Source organism: Misgurnus anguillicaudatus, chromosome 17, assembly GCF_027580225.2.
Source record: "Misgurnus anguillicaudatus chromosome 17, ASM2758022v2, whole genome shotgun sequence".
Classification (NCBI taxonomy): domain Eukaryota; kingdom Metazoa; phylum Chordata; class Actinopteri; order Cypriniformes; family Cobitidae; genus Misgurnus; species Misgurnus anguillicaudatus.
Window position 1 is genome coordinate 21,783,205 of NC_073353.2, and position 16,780 is coordinate 21,799,984.

At 35.5% G+C, this 16,780-nt stretch overlaps 1 long non-coding RNA gene across 1 annotated transcript in view; it reads left to right on the forward strand.

The window, feature by feature from the left end:
* The first annotated feature begins 1,305 nt into the window (after positions 1 to 1,305).
* LOC141350267 (uncharacterized) overlaps positions 1,306 to 16,780 on the forward strand; it is a 143,650-nt gene continuing 128,175 nt past the window's right edge. Inside the window, exon 1 of the long non-coding RNA XR_012358333.1 lies at positions 1,306 to 2,133. This is a non-coding gene — a long non-coding RNA (uncharacterized lncRNA). The remainder of the gene's footprint in view (positions 2,134 to 16,780) is intronic.

Consider the following 16,780-nt stretch of genomic DNA (forward strand, 5'->3'; position numbering starts at 1 on the left):
CAATACATAAGCTTTGTATTGTACATACTTTGTGTGTTTTTACATGCAATTATGCCAGACACATTTTTCTATTGGCATGATGTTTTTTTTTTTTTTTTTTTACAAATATCCCCTGCTTTATCTTTTATATAATCTGGTCAATGCCTTACACATGGTTGCATCATGTATTACATCATCAGTTATCAATGGGGTGGTCTTGCGTTCTGCATTAGGTTGCATTAAATAGAGACATGAGCGCCGGCAAAAGAAAATCTCATTAAGGTGGCGGTGGAAACTACATCATTACATAGATCTGACATCAGCTTTGCGGTTTCTCTCTTAAAGGGTGGAGCAGGAATTTTGTTACTGAGATGGATCTAGCACAGCTTAACCAAAAAACTCCCAATAACATCCTCATTCCTAAAGGTGCTGTGAGTAGATTTTAGCAGTGAGATTGCGAATTCAAAAGCATAAAGTTGAACTAACCAGCAGCTTAGTCCAGCGTTCACCCCTCCCTTTAGAAACGCATAGAAAAGCTACAATGCTAATTTTCAGTGTCAGAATGATGCTGTGTCTTCCAACAGCAGATACAAAATATGCCATTTTATTAAAGCAGAGGAGAACCGTAAGCTATGATTTATATAAATCCTGACCCTAACCACCAGTCTTCTCCGATCTTTTAAAAATGGGTTGTTCCAATTCCCATCATACAACACTGTTATTTTCAGTTCGTTGTTAAGGCAGAGCTTATAATAAAATTATTTTTTGTTATGCCTTTACAACCTGCCAGTATCAGAATCTTCAAAGCTGACCCTGTAAAGTGATTTCTGTCTGCGTATTTTTAATTTTAACATTTAGCTTTCGGGCCTAATCTACCAGAACTATCTTTAAAGTTTTTATCTTGTCACAGTTGTCTCTGACTCACTGTGTATGAAGGCACTGCTCAATGTGAAGCTGTCTTAAAACAGCATGCTTTCTTAAAGTACTATACAAATTTGTACTGAATAACAGTTATTCTGTTTACATTTACAGAGTGCTTGCAAAACAAATATATGCCATTCCTGACAGTTTTTATAAGCTAGTTTTGTTTCAAGAAGATGAAATGCTATGCTGTAGTAAAAAAATACAGCCTATTTTTAAGCACTTATGTGGAACACTGGATAAAACGTGCAATCAGGATTGTCAATAAACAATAGTTTATTCGCGAAGGGGACCCTATTTGTAGGGATGTTCCAAATGAAAGTTAACATCTAAATCCCTTTGTGCGAAAGGCCCTTCCAGAAGTCTGTTAGCGAAGTGTACATGCCATGTTGAGTTTTCGCGATGAATGCATTTTAAAGGAAACATGGCGGGGGAATTCGACATTTACATACTGTACAAATCAAAGTAGAATTATTCAAATAATTAAAAGGTTAAGTTACAAGTTAAAGGCTAGTTTAGATTTGAGAATGTTTGAAATATGAAATATTTAACAAGAAATATAAAAAATAAAATTAATATGCAACAACTGAATTCTGCATACATTGCAGCGTTGTCAAGGTAACATTGCTCTTCACCAAGGGAGATCCAAATGCATACATGAGACCATAAATCCCCTACACCCTTCAAAGGCCTCAATTCAAGGACTATGCCCTTCGAAGGGAGTAGGCCTTAGGGCTACTTCCGTTTGAAATGCTCACTTCCGTTTGGAAATCTCAATCGAGGCCCACACCACAAGACTTGCCCTGCCCAATTCGAATACTATCAGTACTAAATAGAAGTCAAAATTAGATTTATTATGTCCCATCTCTTTTAAGGTAACCTTACGATACTTTCCCATTAACAAAACTTTAAGCTATAGAGGGCATGATAGTAGGCGAATTGGAATGCGGTCTCCAGCTGCAGGCAGCTGTCTGTATGTTGAATTAGTCAGTCAGATATTGACAAGCTGTTGCTGCCATCTTGTGGTTACGTTTTGTTGTACTGTACTGCCACAATTTGCTTCCCCCAAGGACTTACCGAAGATAAACATGAATACATGATTATTGTGTTTTGGCGCCAATTACATTAAACTTGGGTGTTTTTCCAACGGGTCTACACGCGCTACGGGACAGAAGAAAATCTGCCTTGTGTTCGAATCGACGGAAAATCAAACAAGTTTGCAACGACATGACGGTGAGTACAATTTAATGATTTCACTTGTTTTTCTGTGTCACAGTGTTTGTTTAACAACTTAATATTTATTAGAAACGTCCCCTTGTGAAATGTTTGTAACAGGGTTCAATGACAAAATTACTGAGTAAATTAAACATGTTCGTGTTTATGTAGAGGACTAATGTTAAGGACTTACTGATGTAGGATCTGTCGTTTAACTGCATTCAGCTCCCGACATGCATCAAAAATGAAATAATTATGTCCATCATCAGTGTGCAGCTTTAAATCTGTTGAATATTTGCTACAAGAATGAAAGCACGTGATGAGAAAGTTTTATCTGTTACGTGTGTAGTGAACACTAGAGGGAGCCATGTTGACAGCGCGCTACTACATACTACAGCAAAAGCACTTCACAATATGCATTGCCTGTTAAAATTCGTCTAAAGTATTTCTTTGTGATTTAATGTAAAGAACATTCTGTAAAAACATAACCTTGATATATTTAATATTGCATGAGTCAGGGGGCCATGTCAAAGATAAAAAAAAATGAGTAAAATCAAACTTTGATGCTCCTAATTTTATTAGATTAAGAGATTTAGCATACAGGGTCACATATTTTAATTTTAAAAGTATGGTATAATAAGCATTGTATGGTATAATAGGCAATGTATAATTAACTACTTTAAAGGGGAAAATCCTTTTATTTCTGTAGCACATTTCTCAATATAACATTGTTTAAATTCATTTCAATTATTTGCTTTCTCATAAAATAAATTAAATAATGTGGTTATCAAATCAATGATAACTTCTAATTTTCCCAATTTTTTAGACGTTTAGGTGTTGAAAATTCTTGTTAAAGAAGTTAAACATTAATGTTTGGGTTATATCATATGATCTGTTATTTAGGATCTAATAATAATATTACATTTATACAAATATGTTTTTTTTGTATAAAAATGTTTTTAAAGCATGATTTAAACTTCTAACTTATGAACTCTTGCATTATGGATTAATGTAAAATGGTGTCTGTTGGTACAGTACCTAGTTTAACATAAGATTATAGCTTTGGAAGTAACTCCTGAAACTATTTACTAATTATTAAAGTTATAAATATGCCTTTAACCAGCATTTTCCCAGCTGTGTTAACAGATATTAATTGTTCTTCCACAAGCAATGTGTATGGTAGCTACATGTATTTCAACACAGGACAAATTACTGAATAATTACAACATTTAAGTAAAAAAACATTAAAAGAATAAAGTGGTTTCCATTTCTGTCTGAGAACGCTTAGGTCACTTGCACTTGCGAACCTGTTTCATTGTCGCCCGGTAACTGTAATGTGATCTGGTAATACTTCAGGTTTAAACAATCTCTAATTGCTAACTAATAGTCCTGATCCCATTATACTCTTAAAAAAGCACAGGTGTACTTCTGTAGAGATGGCTTCAGGGCCTTAGCAGGTCACAAAATTACCATCCTGAGTGCCTTTTAATGGAAGCAGATGTTAGAGGTAAAGTGTAATAGCAATTTCTTTAGGAAACAGTGCACTTGACAAAACGATCACAAATACTCTACAGCAAATATTGTCCTTTACATAAACCCTGTACCGGCAGAGCCTTCACTAATCATCATTAAACATTATTACAGATAAAAGCATGTTTCAGTGTTTTCTTGGTCATCTCCTAAGTAAACTAAGAAATCATTCTAAAATATCTTTGACATTAACACTGACAAAAATCTAAAGACTAACATATGTTAGCTTCAATAAAAGTGCAAATTTGTGTTTTGAGTTGAAGAATTCTGTAGGGACGTGGTCTTCTTCAATTAAACTAAAATAATGTTAATAAATACTAATACTAAAACATATGCCATTATACTATTATTATGTGTACTATTATAAATAAGACAAATGCTACAGATCAATATAATGACATGAATACAAATACATGTATTATATCATTTTTTTTAAATGCTATGGAGACATACTGTATACCAAACTGCAGAGATACAAATGTTTTCTAAAAAAAAATAGAAAGCCAGTTTTTCTTCTCCTCCTCTTGCACTGGTGAAGCTGTAAAGCTTTTCAAATCTTGGCTTGGACACATATTTGTAAGCCTGGCATTATTCATCCTAGACCGATGCCACCACTGTATAATGCCACGGTATCCCCCACCTCACTGGTACTTCACTGATAACACACACCACTATGGACCTTGGATTGTTGGTATTTTCTTTTTCTAGTTTCACAGGCTGAATACTGTCTAATCCAGTTCTTACAGTTCCCAAGCCAACAGCTTTATTCCACTATCCACTTTATTTAAAAAAATATGATTTGAAAAAAAATATATATATTTTTATTACAATAATGTATATTACAGCTGAGCAATAAGATTTGTTTTCTGCTGGTCTTAATGGGCAAGTAGTTCAGCAGTACACTGTAAAAAAAATAATATGCTGGATTTACTTTAAAATATAGTGCATAATTTTTCCATCCACTTTTTTTAAGTAAGTTTTATTTGAAATTTTAAGCAATTGCATAAGTTGCTTAAAATTCCATATAATACTTAAAAAAACAACAACGATGCACTATATTTTTTAAGTAAATCCAGCCTTTATTTTTTCAGTGTATTAATATTTATCAAATTTGTGACGGCTAAAGTAAATGTTTTCTATATAAAATAATACATAATGTAAATAACATTCTGTGAAAATATAACCTTGATATCTTTGTGATTGGCTGAGTAAGTCCATCTCAATCAAACTTCAATGCTCCTCATACAGTAATTAGATTATAAACCTTAGCCTATATTTCACAGACAGGGTAACATTTTCTTTACAAAACAAATAAAAAATAATGTATTAGTTTAACATTTTTTATAATAGTTGTAAGTTGTAATGAAATTTATAAAAACAAAATTGGGAGAAAGTGAGATATAGTGAACACAATAATTAATAATAATTTTAGCCGGTCTAATAGTTATGCTCCAAGAGTATCACAAATCAGTCTGTTTTAGCCAGCTAGACAACGTTAAACCTCACAGAAAACCTATAGGGTGGGTTACAGTTTTGTTATCGTACCCTAAACTTTTTCACACTGGCATCAGGCCCATCCTTACTTTTGAACCCTGTTTACTCTGTTCTATCACTTAGATATTAAGTACACAATAAATCTTAACGTTGCGTCTGAACTCAAATGCCAGAAACCACATTGTTTTTATCATTTAACTAAATGGCCAATAATACTCAACGTGCTTTGTTACCGTTTCAATGAGAGTCCGGCTGGAGTTCATGAGAGTATCACTCCATGTTTAGCTGTTGACAAGATCCTACTTTTAAAAAAGAAAAGAGGTAAAAAATAAGGTTCACATTGAATAATAAAATTGTTTATGCAAAAACTAAACAGTAGTTTAAATCTCTGAAATGGGGGATTGTTGCCAAGCCAAACTAACTAAACCTCCTGAGCTTTTACAATGGTCCGAATCTGAAACACAAAGGCCGCTGGGCTCCATCATATAAACAGTCACCAGACATCCTGCTCTCTTAAAGGTAAAAATAATGGTATACAACTGAGTTACTGATGAGAAATGATTAGATGTTATCGTACTGCATATATTGTATGACTTGGTTGATTTTGCACCTGAGATATGAGCTATAGTGTATACATCCACATTGTACATGATTAATTTATTATATTTTAAATGATTAATTATTATTAGATTATTAGCTTATGATTAGCTTATTATTAGCTTATTATACAAAACCCAGTTTATTCAATATTAAAAATAGTAAGGTTATTTTTCACATAATGTTTTCTACACTATGTAGTTAGTATTATCTCAAAAACAGTAAATCACAGAAAATTACTTTACAGTATCTTAGATTGAATACTGTATATCCGTACATCTGTAGTGTTATCTGCTAAGAATCTATGACTTGTTTATTAACCTCTGGGTGGAGAAAGCTAACTTCCTTAATAAATGTCACTACAACAATTTAGATTGTAAATATATTGAGGGCTTTCTTATGCGGCTGGAGCCAGAATGATATATTGTCATTGCTGAATGATGGCTTATATTGTGTGGTTTGGATTTATTTTATTGTCTCGTCAGATACGCAAAAGAAAATTGGGCAACACTTTACCATAAATTTAAAACATTTGTTAATGCAATATAATAATTAATGAACAAACGCTACTTTTAGAGCATTTATTTATATTTGTTCATTTCTACATGCACTGCTTTCTAAAAATGGCTGGGTTATTTTTGACCCACAATGGGTAAATATTCGACAGAACACACGTCTGGGTTAAAATTGACCAAATGCTGGGTTCTTTAAACCCAACTGCTGGGTTATTTTACTCATGGTTGCATAACAACAACCCAACTTTCAGTAATTTTTAACTAAAAAAGATTTCATATTCAAATCAAACATGACCAGAAGTATTATTATAATTTAATATTAACATAAAAAGTGCTGTTAAAATGTTCCTTGTTAGTTTGAGAAGAACTTCCTTAAGGCCACTTTACAATAAATTAACATCACAAAATAAAATCACAGAATACACACAAAATACATTTAAGAAGCATAAGAATGCAGAATGTATAAATAACAGATCAAGTAAAAGCCAGTCAAAATTGTCATGTTTTAAGAAGAGATTTAAAAGTGAGTTTGCTTCCAAAGATTAGGGGCATAAGACAAGATGGATCGATCCCCCAGCGAACGCAGTCGTGTTTTAGGCACAGCTCAAATACCACTCTGAGAAGATTGCAAATTGTGACTACGAGAGTAAAGTGTTAAAAGCTCAGACAGGTACTGAGGAGCCAGACCATGGAGTGCCTTGTATGTTAACATAAGAACTTTAAAGTCAATGCGAAATCTTACTGGGAGCTAATGCAATGATGCTAACACAATAGTTGACCTTGACAATATTCTTGCATTAAATTTTATTGCTACACATTTTTGAATCTTAAATAAGAAGGGAGTTGCAATAAACAATTGGCGAGAAAACAAATTAATTAATGAACAAATTAACTGATGTTAACAATTTAAACCTTTGTGTTACTGAATAATGCAAATATTGTAAATGCAATATAAATACCGTACAAGTATCTATACAGGGTACTTTCTTATTAGGAGTCAATAAATGTTTATGGGAACTGGAGAGAGACATTTTAACATTAATAGACAATGAACTGCGGTTGTTGCTCTTGGGCAATGTTCTCAATCACACTGACATTTCCCATCGTTGCTGTTCAGGTTTAAACCTCGTGGATCTGAAGTAGACCTATTAGGGCCAGAATCCATGTCTGAAACGCCTAATATCTTCTTCTCTCTGGAAACAAGCGCAGGGCGTTTCGTATGACCTCACATCACTTAAACTACATGATGTCACCGTTGGATATAAGACACACAATGCACCTCACTGTTTAGATGTTGCCCTTCCCATGAGCATCTTTATTATACACACTATTAATCGACTGAAGAACAGACAAGATAAAACCACAAATAATCAAATACACTGCGAAGGGCAGCTCGGCCGTGCATTCGTAATGCAATGTAGCTGATTGATTAAAAATGTCTTTTGTTCTCCGCTGTGGAATTGCTAACTATAGACTCATTAAACATCCCATGAGTGATTGTTAAACAGATTTCCTGATGATCTATTTATAGCTGCAGCGCCACATAAACCCGTTTTTCCCACAAGCCCTCTCTCACAGGCACATGGTCCCGCTATAAAAGTCTCCGAACACCCCCTGCACGCAGCTCCGCGGATGAAAACTCAGACGCTCACAGCCCTAATCACTAAAGTGACCATTCCCAGCAGCTGAAGGAGGAGGTCAGGAACAGGGCAGCTGGGCATGGGAAAAATGCAACAATTATATCATTTCCTGCTTTGCCTTCGTCTAAAAAATTGGAGAGCGTTTACTGCTGGGTGGAGCCATTGAGTTGAGAGACTGATGTGCGTGAGGTTTCTAACAGTGGTGTTGTGATCTTCTCCTGAACTGCATGAGGAACATTTTGCAAAATGTACAAATGCTACTAAAGTTAGATTTCATTAAAACATGTGATTGAACTTTTGCAGAAGTTGAATTACCTTGTGTAAACTCATAATAGTAATATTATTAAATGAATGGAATCAGTTATACAGTAGATCATTATAAAAGACACTAAAGTCTTAAAAGAATAAATCTATAGTGCATTATTTAAAAAACAGGCTCATACTGTACCTGGTTAATTTTTTAAGATATTTATTATAAGATAAATTGTATTTTTTCTTTATTGGTTAATAAATGAGTTATTAGTGAAGAATTTGTTTGGGGGTATGGAATTAACATAAATTAACAAACTAATAGGATTGCGTCTTCTATTAAACAGTACATTAAAATATTAAGTCTCATTACTTAATCATCATATAGTATAGTATAGTATAATAGTATAGTATTGTATACTTGACTATGTACAACTATGCTATATACATAATATATACATGCTGTATTATGTTTGTCCTGGATATGTTTGGTTCCAGCACACCTGTCTGTGATTTTCAAGTAAACATGAAGACTTTGCTTCAGGTGTGTTTCATTAGCGTTGGACCTGAACTCTGCTTGAAGGTGGATTTCAGGAGCACCCCTGGTTTAAACAATTAAAGACTTTAATGAAAAGAGCCTGTGGAATGTTTGGGTAATTATAAAAATAACTCTTGAAAAAGGAGTAATTGGTGTCAGGTGTTCCAGTAAAATCAGGTGTGGCTTGGCATGCCATAAACACAGACGCTGAATATGAATTATCTGCAAAACCAAAGCATTTTTAAGAAAACTTAAAGAAAAGCATTTTTGGAAATAAGTGACTTTTCTCCATTTACATACACTAATAGAGGACTAAAATATTTTTCTTAGAACAAATGAGAAAACAGTGCATTTTTTGTATATAGCACTAGATCTGCTTGATGTTACTTACTTAAACATCCCAAAAAATAACAGCATATTAACCTAAATAATTTTGGCTTGATTTGTTATATATAATACGTATCTCCTCAGATTTGATCAGTAGTCAAAAGAAGTGTTCAGCATATGAAATGTTCAACCACTCAATAAACAAGCTCACATATATTTAGCAGACAATTTTATCCAAAGCGACTTATAATTGGTAGAGCATTTAACTCTTTCCCCACCAGCATTTTTCATGATTTTTACAAAAGTTTAATGCCTTCCAGAAAATGTTCTTCTTAAAATATATAAACACACAATATATTAAATGAAAGAGCAGATCCTCTGCTTTAAAAAAAAAACCATTTCATCCTACATCCATTAGTTCTCTTTTTATTACTTCTGAAATATGGGTAGGTTTTTTCAAAAACACCAAATTTTGAGCAAAAACCTGTGGTAATTCCATTTTGGTGAAGGACTTCTGATAGAGATCAGACGCAGAGCGATCCTCAAAACTTACACTGATATAAAGCTGTTTGCCCTAGGGTGATACTTCCTGGTTTTATAAGTTGCGGAAGAGCGCCACCTGGTGAATAATAGCGGTATTACAGATTGCCGGAAATACTCGTCATTGGCAGTGAAGCGTTTTCTCTTAATTGACGTGTTGACTCGTCAATGGTGGAAAAGAGTTAAAAAAAACATTCTAAGGGGTTGCTTACACCACAACGTTTTCATCTGAAAACTTAAAAAGGTATTACTATATGTGGTTTCAGGGGTTTGTTTACATGACAACAGCATTTTGGAGTCCTGAAACTGCAGACATTTGAAAAGGGCCTTGTCATCTCTGTGTAAACTACGAAATTGCAAATCTTTGAAAACGGTGACATCATGCGCATGTGTTTAGTCTATAGGCATTGGCAAATGTACCTAAAACAATAATGTTGGGCTTAGGGATGTTAACAATTAATCGATCTTTGATTAATTGTCGATAAGAATTAAATCGATAAAAATTAACGATTGTCGACAAAGCAAGCACGTGTGTCCGGCGCCTGCGCAAAGCACATACACAGCTGGTGAAAAAATTAAACAAGCGCAAAGAAGTTAAACTAGCCATGATCACAACGATGCTTGATGCCAAACACTCACTTGGGCTTTATAACCTCATTCGAGATGAGGCTGGCTGCTAACGCAATGAAATGGCATCCGCAGTGGATCTGAGAGGTTCCGATGCCGAAAATCTAAACACAGTTAGGATACTGAAAGCAAAGACCCTCTTCAGGAAAGCCTGCAAGATTAGCATAGCAACGCTGCTAACGCTGCTTTACACAGGGAAGGAGACCAGAAGCCGTTTTTAATAAACAGATTAAAATGTAAAACTTACATTCTGGCAAGAAACTGTTAAATGTAAACTGTAACTGACTGTCGTTACACTCTGAACGCCCACAACATATATCATTGATCATCATCATTACTGGCTAAGGCGCTACACGCTAAACGGATTTTCTAATGGAAGGTTGAAGTCTTCATAATAAGCATCTTTGCTGAAAGTACGCCGCAGGTCTAAAGCTGAGGTGACGACAGGAAAAATGCCCTTTGTGTGCATCTTGGATATAATTACAACAAGTGATGTATCAACGACTCAGAAAGACAGGTGAACAACTAGAAAAATAACACTTGATGATAATGAAAACTTATTTTGTCATGGACGCACAGACTTTTATTCGACTGTGCGGAGTGCCCGTTATGAGGCGGAGTTTACTGTGTCTATTAGTCATTATATTTCATTATGAGATTTAATTGATGATTTTTATCAAAACACCAACTACATTGACTCATTTTACAATCCCACTTGCATGTTATTTAGACAAAATAAAAACTTTTAATTCACGTGAGGAAGCTGGCATTTTTACGCACACTTTTATGTCATTGGCTATATGTCACTGCTGTAATGGCTTATTGCACTATTACTGTTAACGATTATTTGATTGATTGATCGTTAATTTAAATGATCATCGAATATGGGAAATTGCATATTTTGACATCCCTTGGGCTAAAGGACTGTGTATGTGCTCCTCAAGATACTAAGTTTATTAACGCTTCTTTATAGTCCAGGGTCACTTGTAGTAAAAAACCTACCTCAGTGTCTGTCTAAACAAAACTGCTCAATGTTTTTGCCATCTGTATTGGATACATGGATATGTGGATGAATGGGTATGCTTTCAAATGAACGCCTTCCGACATCCCAACTCCGCTTCACGTCGTGTTGCATTACCACCTTGGGTGTGCATTATTTTCTTATTATTCAACGGCCTGTCGTTACGTCAATTATACCTTACATTTTCCAGTTGCATCCACGCCTTATTCTCGAAATGTATAGTTTGTCTAATGTGGTGTACACAAACTATGTAGTATAAAATGACCACGAGTACTACCAGAACGTGCAGTCGTCGTAGTGGTGTGGGGTGTGCTGTGTTTCCCTCATCTTTTTTAGTTTACTTCCGGGAGTTCCACAGAAATTTTCACGCATGTTATTCTGATAAATCGAAAAGCAGACAACAAGCCATCACTGGCCAACAAGTGATGGGATGTTATTACATTATTATTGGTTCATACCAGAGCAATCAGTGTGCTATGAAAAGAAAAACGAAAATGTTGAAAATGCTTAAATGTATAATTTTTGTCTTTGGTCCGGACCAAATGAACCGAACTACAGATGTGAAAGTACCCTAAATTATATTTTTTGTTTCATCATGTTAAATCCAGTTACTAAACAATATCACTAAGAAATCTTGTCTTTGTGTATGTGTTTGGTAGATAATGCTGTTTAAGTCTATTGTTGTTCAAAATTAAATTTCAGGCATCATTCAACAAAAATTGTGTAATTCCACATGGTTCATGGCCTTTTTATGCATTAGTATAGATACTTTTTCTCTTTGTCTTGTTCTGTATGGCTGTATTACCAAAAATACACTTACAGCTTTAATTTGCCTTTCATCAACATATATTTTACATCAGAAAATAAAACTAACTTGTACAAACCCTTTCCACCCTGATTCTCATGGAGCCCACACCCACTCTTTTTGGACTTTATCATTGCATCAATCAGTCTTTCCATCTCTCCTGTCAATTGTTCGTTCGCTTACTCACTCATGGATATTATTAATGTTACTGAATATAAGACATTTCACAAACCGCATAACCGCCCAGTTCACAAAGCACAGTCAGGGATCAGGTTAAGTTGTGCATTCTAAATGACTTCTTATAATGACAAGTCAATTCTGTACATCCAATGTTGGCTTAAAAGTCAGGCATCTCTGTGTCAAACCCAACGGACCGATTATCTGGCAGTTTGTAGAAGAATCAATTTACTCTCAGCAGGCCTGACTAATGTAGTGTGCCAGCAAAGTAAAGCTTTCAACTATAGGCCAAGATGAAAGGTGTTGCCGTAAAAGAAGCTTGAGGTAATGACAGACTGGTCTGCCTTTTACATCAATGTCAATTTTTTAACTCTTATAATTCACACACGCCCTCTTAATTTTTTTATATCAAACATTTTCATGTCATATGTTTGTTACCCATGAGTCAGAGACGCGTGGAGGGCAGAGACGCGGTGAGCTATTTGGATAAATGTGTTGTTTGAATACCGCTATGAAAGCATTTATTTGATTTGGCACAGACGAGGCGGAATTGCGTGCCCTCGGCGAGTGAGGTAAGAACTGTTGTGACAAGGTACTGATGCCAGATCCATTGTGCTCGCAAACCCAATTATTATTTCTGTTGCTATGAAATGTGGAACAGTCTAACAGCGGATCTAAAAAAACAAGGCATATATTTCCACTGGGAAAAGTTAGTTTTAAAAGCGATTGGTAGTTACTCATCATGGAAAACACATGAAGTAAATAAACAATGTAGAATCTTTTGTAAACATGTCACAGTTCAGTTTGAACCAAATCTAAACAACTATGCATTATGCGACTCTTTGTTCCTAATTTTCTTTTACTTAATAAGTGATGGCCACTGGGAGGGCTTTCTTTGGACTTTCTTCTGTCCCTCGTATACTGTATGTTTAATAAAAAACTGCATCCAGTGGGCAGAAAAGTTTTTGTTTTCGAACCGTGTACATTTCGAACAACCAGCTCCTCTTTCTTTTCTGTGGGTTGGTTTGAGAGAGGACAAGTGGGTTTTTTATCCCCTTTCTCCTTTGGCCTTCTTAGTCTTTTCAATGTCACACAAAAGCTGTGATAATCAAGGCTCAATTTCCCCCTCTTTTCCATGAGTTTGGTCTGAATTTATTACGATGCCAGAGACTTGCTCTTTGATGTCATTAAATCCATGAGGGAGTTCATTTTCTCTCAAAGCACTTTATCAAAGCACTTCAGATGCGTCCTCAAGCCTTCTTGCACAGAAACACTCTTAACAGAGGGCTGTTCACCATCGACACAGCGTGTCCTTCCTACAGGCCCTATCGGAGACTGCTGCAGAGACGCTGTGTCACTTTATAACCACAGAAGCGCAACGGTCAGGGGTCAGGTTTTTTAGTGTAATGCTACGTACACACCAAACACGGGCCATCGCGTTACTCACTCTAGATTACTCATGGGATTTAACTTTGTGTCATGCAAATTTTTCGCGCAAGTTGAAGATGCGTTTGAAGCAAATAGCGCGTGTTTTTGCAGCAAACGCGCCGCCCATGTCATGTCATTCGCATTGCCCCATACGAGGACGTGTCTGATAGCGTCTTTGTATTAGGGCTGTCACTTTTGTGAAAAAATCATTTTCGATTTTTAATATATAAGTGTTCATTGAATCGATTGTAAAATCGATTTTCCATATCTAAAAAGACGTTTCCATTTTCAACGCAAAATAACGGACAAACGTGAAGAGAGCGCTGGAAACGCACAAGTCAGCAATATTTCTTATTTTTTGTCATTAAGCTTCGTGCAGAATAACAAACAGCAACAGTAGTGCAACATTCTCGAAAAAAAATATGCAGAGTGGACTGATGCCATAACATAAATAAAAAACATTACTGCAGGCTTCAAACCGGCTGCATTTATGATTTAGGCAATTCAAAAATTATTTTAAATAATGATTCAATCCATTTCAAACAATTGTTCAAAAACGAAACTTTAAATAGACTTACTTGAAGTTGAGAACAGGCTGTGTGTTTTTTTATTAAACGTAACAGACACTTAGGCGGCACTAGGCAGGCATAATGAAATGCGCAAAAAGGCTAGGGCCATTACAAATTATTGGTCAGGAAAACAAGTTGATCATGAACATTTTCGGGGTCCAGAGCGTTTTTTATTCATGTCCATCTGTTGAGAAGACGCGCTCCGACCGCACTGATGTCCCAGGGAAACTCGGGTACTTCGTTGCCAGCTGCGCAAGGTGGCTCATGTAAGGTCTGTTTCGTTGCTCTCTCGTGTTGCGCAGGTTCATTGACGTTGTCCTCCATTTTCTTTGAAAAACACTAGATGCAGGGATTGAAAGCGTGAAACTATAGGTGCGTAAAATTGCTGGGTATTTTCTGTCTAGCTTTCGCAATGCCTACTGCACTTTCGGAATTCTTCATTTTATTTTTCTGCTTGTTTGTGAGTTTCATTACGTCTATATTTTTAATTGTTTAATTCTTTAAAAATTAATAGTGTACATATTTGGTAAAATCGATTACCTATTTTCGTTTTCGAAACTTTTTTCGTTGGTCCGATCGATTGTGCAATCGATTTTCGAACGAAAAGTGACAGCCCTACTTTGTATTGACTTTTTATGTAATCTACTCACGCAAATCGTTGAACTCGCGTCTGGTGTGAACCCACAGTTAGTTACGGTTCATTATTCATTTCGAATTTTACAGAAATTGCAGTTAAATGATAGTGTGGATTAATAATATAAATAACTTTTAAATTATACAATTACATAAAATGTGCACCTAAAAATTCTAGCTTGTTTTAATTCATGGTTTGGTAAAATATGAACAAACACAACCATTGGGTTTTTAAATGAGCTTATACTGTTTTCAAACCCCAAATGTTGGGTTGTTTGAACTAGGGATGTAACAATTAATCGTGTGTCCCATTAAAAATGCTTGTCGGAATTCGATTCTGAATCGCAAGGCTGCGATTATGTGTTTCATGCACAGCTTGTGCGTGTACTATGGCATTTGGTCAGTAAGTCCTTATCAATCTTAAATCATTATGAGTCGGAGTTGTTTATAACGTGCATTTAAAAAAGCAACATTTGTTAAACAAAATCATTCAAAATATTCTTTATTATCATGAAAATACCTGAAACAATTTGAAGAACAGCGATATAAATATTCCTGTAGACATTTCCTGAAATAGCGTTAGTAATGCTACTTCTTCTGTGGCACAAAGGGCGTTTCTGCATGAGAGCGCCCCCTGGCTTTTGGATGTGCCGGGATTTCACCGTAATTCTTTAAAATTCATTCATTAAGAAAACGCGCATTTGCACGGTTAATCGTTACACCCCTAGTTTAAACCCATGATTGGTAGGGCTGTGTATTAGCAAGGGCCTCACGATACGATACATATCACGATACATTGGGGCATGCTACGATACAATACGTTGCGCGTTGCGGTACATAGCAATCATTTTTGTTTATTTTATCGAAAATGTAAAAAAAATGGAGCAATTTTTTTTTACTTTTTTTAAGCCAAAGTGCTTCCACACGGCGGCTTTAAAAGCTGCATGCGTTTGTAAATTGACTCCTATTTTCTCACAATCTAACTTTTGAGACAACTGGACAGGGACAACTACAGCGGTGGAGGTCGTTTGACGCACAAAGGGATTATATAAAAAAATTTGACAATAGAGATTGAAATATCGATACACTATCATGGAAAATTTATCACAATGGTTAGCTGTATCGATATTTTTGCGCAGCCCGAATGATTGGGTTAGGTATGAAAATGTTCTAGGTTAAACCTATGGTTGGGTTTTTTCGTATTTTACCTGGGTTGTTTTAACCCATGGTTGGGTCAAATATAAACATTTTCACAGTGGTCATAGAGCATAGATTCCCTGTCTAGTAGGGCTGTGCCGATTAATTGTGCAAATGCGCGTTTTCTCAATGAATGAATTTGAATGAATTACGGTGAAATGCCGCCTCATCCAAAAGCCAGAGGGCGCTCTCGTGTAGAAACGCCATTTGTGCCACAGAAGAAGTCGCATTACAAACGCTATTCCAGGAAATGTCTAAAGGTATATTTATATCGCTGTTCTTCAGATTGTTTCAGGTATTTTCATGATAATAAAAATATTTTGAATGATTGTGTTTGACGAGTGTTGATTTGTTAAATTCACATTATAAACGACTCAAACTCATAGTGATTTTAGATTGATACGGACTTCCTACTCATCACAGAGCCGTAGTACACGCACCAGCTGTGCATGAAACACAGAATCGGAGCCTTGCGATTCAGAATCGATTTTAGGCAGGTCTTTTTAATGGGGAACACGATGTATCGTCACAGCCCTACTGTCTAGTTCTTTAGCATTACCAGCTCAGATGTTGTCACCAGTGTGGTGCAAAACTTTGAGGGTCATCTTACGGTTTGTTATTCAAATACAAGGTTAAATGAATTAATGTTAACTTTAAAAACCGGAGCCGAGATCTACGGCATGTCATTTGCAATCATTTTACCTCTCAAGGCCGAAAGATTAAGCACAATTCATTATGAATATTCATCTGCTTAATTTATTCAGATTCTTTCCTGAGT